We start from the raw sequence: 6,040 nt of genomic DNA, 5'->3' as shown, positions 1-6,040 counted from the left end.
GATAGAAAAAAAAAGTTCATATTTCAGAATACATCAAATTCAACCCACATACACAAAAAGACAAAATCCCACAACAAATGAAGCACTGAGCTCCAAGTTAAGAAGGAGAATAATAGGAGTCAATTACAATAACTTATAAAACAAAGCTCAAAAACTAGAATGATCATTGCTCAACCTCGTTTGGATAACTCAATTCCCTAGCAATAAAATTATTTTGAAAATAAAAGCAACTCAATTCCCTAGCAATAAAATCATTTTAAAAATAAAAGCAACTCAATTCCAAGATGCAACTCAGACACAGAAAACTCAAGTTCAGTTCATTCATAGTTCAACCAACTTCATCGAAATTACCAAATCCCTAGCACCGTACAACATGACTATAAACAACATTGAGTGGACTTCGAGTCATCATCGACGCATTCTAGTTATTAAAAGTAGTATAATCACTTGAAAACAAACCTGAGGTATGTACTCAAATAAAGGCGTTAGAAACAAAAGTGCACAGGTCATTATAATTCCTGAAACAATCTCAGATACTCCAGATTTTGCACCACTTTCATGATTAACAACTCACCTTGAAAAGGATCCTACATTACTCATCCAAAAGAAATGAAAAGAATGAACCAAGAACATTGGAAACACCAAGACCGAATAACTGTCCAAAAATATCCAGAAGAATAGTGTGAAAGATTTCTACTTGAAAAAACAGAAACCATTCTTTCTTATCCAAAAATATTCCCAGAACTACTGCTGTAAGAGGACCTGAAGCTCTCAAGAATCGCAAGTGCTTCCTCGATTTTCCCTGGATGTATAACATCAATATAATGAGTAGGATGTTGACAAGAACGATAAGTATGATAGCAAACATCATAGGTAGGTTCATACCAGGTGCTTCATGACAAGTAGTATTGCAAGCGTAACTGATCCCATCACAAAAGGGGGCCATGAAAACTACAAAAGGGAAAACCTCCTATGTTAAAGAATGAGGTTTGATAAGTGAAAACACCATAACGACTTAGGAAAGAAAATAAATAAATACACAAATGAACATAAATGGTACTTAAAAAGTATTAATAAATAACAGGACCATCACAGGCTGAAGTTCAAAATGGGAATCTCAAATGAAAATATTATATTATGCATATTAAAGGGAACATTAATTTGATAAATTGAAATTAAACATATGTCAACATGCACCGTGATCAAGTACATTAACAGTAATTATTGCCGTAATGCCTACTAGAAGAGGATGATGACATCGGACCTACTGAAAGTTAAATTTCGAACCATAAAGACATGTTTATTTTACTACTTAGTATTTACTATGCAAATTTTCCTTTTAACTTGTGTGTCATGAATACGGTTCCACTTTTCAACCAACATCTACAACTTTGCAACTTGAAATGAAGCAACAAATATCTGACTCGGTGAAAAATTTTAAACAGAGGAATCATAAACATATCAAAAGCTTCATTTGTAAACTCATTCTTCAGAAACCTTCAAACAAACAGAGCTTTAAGGGTTTCATATCAAACTGCATATTCTTCTTGAAAAATTTATGCCAAATATTTATAACACACGATATACTAGCTTCAAGAAATCCTAGGTTATGAATAACAAATTCTCTTAAATTCCGAATATACTTATGATTATACAGGTGTTTATAATATCCCATAGATATTACTTCAGCATAACTGTTTAGTATTATTAGCATCAGTACTTTGCTACTAGAATGACATATGATGCTCAAGTCTCAAGAAAGCTAGTGATAAGGACATGGCATAAAGTAAAAAGTTTAGGCTGGTGTACTCAAGGAAGAGGAGTAGAGGATTGTAAGCTCCTAATACTAATGCTGAGTCAGCAACTAGTTAGAATGGAATATTAGGGTATTGAGTCACACAATCAGCACCCCACGGTTACATACAACAGAGAATAATTCAGTTGTGGATCATCTTGGAGTTTTGGGTCATTGGCTAGAACCATAGGAGAGAACTAGGGCCTCTTGAATGCTCTGGGTAGTGATGTCTTTGTGGGTTATTTCGTTATTATTTCTAGCTCTGTCTCTTTTTACTTGTAGTTTCCTTTTCAGCATCCGTTATTTCCTTTGGACCTCGCATTGTAATATTGTGACTGAACTTGAGATAGGATTCAGTTTTATTGCTTTTATTTCCATTTTTTTCCTTATCGTGATCTGAATCCTATCAGCTAGCTTTAATGTCAAACTGTCTTGATATTTTGGTTTACCAATAATTATGAAGCAAATTGTGATATCCCACGGAATTATTAGTACTAGTAAGCTATTGTTTTAGTTAAGTTTACAAATTCAATCCAAGGAATTCTAGTATTTTTTGTGTTTTCTGCTCATCCCATACTTGAATTTAGTCTATAGCTTAAATTAGCCTGATAATCTCTAGTTCCCATACTTTTTGGAAATTTTCAGATAGGTCCCAGTAATTCATAATTGGAATTAGAGAATTATTTGAAACAATAAGGACCCAATCAACAATTTTAAACTATAGGAACCTATTTGAAAATTTTCAGAAATTATAGGGACCTACAGATTAATTTAATTTAGTTTATATTATTTAGATGTCACTGGCTATTGTTTTAGAGTCCATGTTTTCTTTGTGGGTTTAGTGATAACAAGCCTCAATCCTAATCCTCTAAGGATGAGCTAATGAGGTCAATTTGAATGTTCATAATGCATTCATTCAGATTCAATGTTGAATTCTGAGCTTTTCAGCAAATTGCCAACTTGTTGGTTGTGTGGGCCAACCAATTCTAGGTGTAAGCATGATGCAAAAGGAACCATAAATGTTGAGTTTAAATTATTTTTCTTCTTCTCAAATATTCTCTTTTGTTTAATTTTTTGACCCTCCCAAACCTAATTTACTTTGACAGAGTTAGCATCCGTTCCAAAAGAGCCATCATTGTCCCTTGTGTAAATTGACCCAAGTACCTATCAAAACCATAATCCTAATTTGGAAGGTGTTGTTCACCACACCCAAGCAGTCATTGAATTGTCCCTAAAACTCCATTTTTTGTATGTAAAATTGTTATTTCCTTAATAAAATAAATCTTAAAGATAAAATCTACCCATTTCCACCTATAATTCACCCTACAAAATCAAACTATTATCAAGCTTATTCCTAATTTCTTGGGTTTCCTATACCATTTGGTTATCAGAAGCATCTATAAGTGTATGTACTAAAGGTTAAAAATTAAATAGATGCATACCTTATCTGCTCCAGCTATTATACTCTTAGCCAGTGGTATGATCTTGCTACTTCTGTCAATATCATACCCAAGAAGTGTTTCACTTGAGATAAACCAATCACAATAGCTGAAGCAGTTGTAAAGCCAGAGATCACCGAATGGCTAATAAAATGAATCAGCCAACCAAGCCTGAAATAACCAAAAGACAAGCACATACATAGGTTATCCTTAAAATTCCTATCATAAGAAAAGTCAGGCTTGTTGCTGATTGGTTAGTCTGCAGAATCATATAACTGCTACAACTAAGAGTCCAATCACTCGTTGCGGTATTAAGTAGTCATGTTGCAATTCAAGCCATTACAATTACCATGACATTACTACAGCCATGTTCATTGGCTTGTCAAAATAATGATTTGATCACTTATACATGTATAGATGCATGAACACTGAAGAGAAAGTACAATTCTATATTTAGTTAGAGTATTAGATTCCTGAAAGAGAAAGCACAATGAAGGAAAATTTCATGCATGGATTCATAGCCAAATTGATAAATTGATAAAAATAAGGAATGGCAAAAATACCTCAAGAGTCCCATTATGCACTCCAGTATCCCAACCATAAGAGACAGCAATATTGCCAGCTTTGTGTATAATTCACTGGATGGATCAACAATGCTACTTAACACATTAGAAACCAAGAGAGAAACCAATGTTACTGGGCCAACTGCAAGCTAGCGAGAAGACCCAAATATGGCTACACAAATAAGGGCACAAAATCAGCATCTTCCTTGCAAAGAGAATAACATTAATAACCAGGTGTTACAGAGAATTTCAGGATGTAAAAGAGGAACAACTAGAAATGTAGGAAAAATAATATGAAACTGACAAACAACTGGTGAGAGAAAAAGCTAGAATTTTGTCAATATGAACATAACATGAACATCACAGTTGTTTAGATCAATGATAGATAAGATTCATAAGGATAAAACTTTGGGACATGCTAGGTATAAGAACACACTAAGTGAGTCATAACCAATTAAATCTTAGTCATAATCAATTATTGAAAATTAATTTTATAAGAAAAAAATTAGAAGAAGGATCTTACCGTGGTTGGTATAAGAACACACTAAGTGAGTAATAACCAATTAAATTTTAGGGACAATGCTTACCATACCTCAAAGCAAGCACACAATAGTACTAACTCTGATTATACATCGATAAATTTGGGGTCCCACACGACAACCAAGGCTTCCATTTTAAGTTCAGTACCAGTCCACAACAATAGAAGCCTTCCATTTTGAGCCATTGCTTCTGAAAGAACAAATACACTATTGCATTTAACGTATTTCTTTCCAACATGACATGACATGATCATGTTAATTAAAACATGAGAAAGTTCACTTCCATTTTCCCCAGACTCATATAAAAAGGATAATGCACGGAAATAAAACACCAGTCTGCAGGGCAATAGAACACTATATGCAAGTTAAATGAAAACTATTTAAAAACAAAAAAGAAAAAGAATTGTTTGTCATCCATTTTACAATATTTGAACTAAGTTTGATAATACTATATTAAGTACCCAATATTTTGCCACGTCGACAGAAAAAGTACAACTTATAAAATTAATATATTTGTTTAAAAAAAACATCAAATCGTTTTATATTACCGATAAGCATACTTCTTTTTTAGGAACTTACTATGAAGTAGTTCAGCATACATAACATACAAAATCAAAGTAATAAAGACATTCTATGACTAAATAGTTTTCTCTCTTCAATAATCTTACTGAAACAACATAAACTACGCCTCAGGCAAGTAGCAAATGGCTCGCTATTTCCCGTAGAAGAACAATCTCCTTTCGCTCCCCAATATAATCAGGGACTTGTCATGACCGCAACACTTCAGAAACAAAACCACCATTCAGAAACCAAACCACAATCATGAAGTCTCTTGCCAACTTTCACAATATTTCATGTTATTCTAAATACTAGTTCCCAATTAATATTTTTCCCTTTAATAAATACTAATTTTTATTAGTGACTACTGCTACTCCTACAAAATGCAACTAAACTATTCGAATTTGATAAATCACCATCATAACCTGAGCTAAATTAGAAAATATTGGAAAGTAAGCATGAGAACTGGGACTAAATCAAACACATACAAGATTCGCAGTATACCCCTCGCAGCCAAATACTCCAAAACCTGTAAAAGATTGATTCGAATATTCAATTAAATTGTCGCCGAGCATGCAAATTAATTGTTAAACCAAAACATCATCACATTGTCAACGATGAAAGCAAAATCTTCCAGAACTTGATGATGAAACTCTATTCAGTTTCAGCAAGGACCACAAAACTGAGAGAAAATGAAGATTTGAAATGCATAAAATGCATAAATTAAACAAGAGGGAAGCACTAATCGCTAAATAAAGTAGGGTTCGTGAGGTGAGTGAGCAAGTGGAAATGCTATATGAGACTATGAGAGCGAGAGGGTTTGGGTCGTTTGGGAATAAAGTGTCATGGGTTATTTTAAACGACATTGTTTTTATTTTCCATCATGGATGGGCCCGTTCTTTTTTCCTATGCTTGGCGCTTATTGGTGTACAATACTTTATTATCTAATTTTCATTGATTTAATCCTTTGATGGGTTCATTTTTTTACGCAACCCAAGTTATCATCCTTCAATATTAGTGGCATTTATCTATAACCGACGTAATTCAACCGTCAGTGAATACCGTTTTTCCTGTAGTGAAAGTAACAATTTAGCAACAGATTTAGTGGTAGAGTAATTTAGAAAGGACAAATTCCACACATATTAT

At 33.4% G+C, this 6,040-nt stretch overlaps 1 long non-coding RNA gene across 8 annotated transcripts; it reads right to left on the bottom strand.

Moving 5' to 3' along the window:
* Positions 1–321: 321 nt before the first annotated feature.
* On the bottom strand, positions 322–5,710 carry LOC133285488 (uncharacterized). Of its 8 annotated transcripts, none has more exons than XR_009748012.1 (6): positions 5,383–5,710; positions 5,005–5,117; positions 3,798–4,526; positions 3,238–3,405; positions 886–951; positions 322–802 (listed from the first exon to the last, which is right to left on the bottom strand). It is a non-coding gene; the product is annotated as an uncharacterized LOC133285488 (long non-coding RNA). The 8 variants fall into 8 exon arrangements; XR_009748013.1 differs by having other exon boundaries at positions 3,798–5,117; positions 5,383–5,423; positions 5,502–5,710; XR_009748007.1 differs by having other exon boundaries at positions 3,798–3,969; positions 4,390–5,710.
* Between the last annotated feature and the right edge of the window lie 330 nt (positions 5,711–6,040).

The sequence above is a fragment of the Gastrolobium bilobum genome, unplaced genomic scaffold (assembly GCF_033153095.1).
Source record: "Gastrolobium bilobum isolate Gb01-03AN ecotype WA unplaced genomic scaffold, APGP_CSIRO_Gbil_v1 utg62955, whole genome shotgun sequence".
NCBI classification, from domain to species: domain Eukaryota; kingdom Viridiplantae; phylum Streptophyta; class Magnoliopsida; order Fabales; family Fabaceae; genus Gastrolobium; species Gastrolobium bilobum.
The sequence above is the reverse complement of the archived record's forward strand: the minus strand, read 5'-3'. Positions and strand labels throughout refer to the sequence as shown.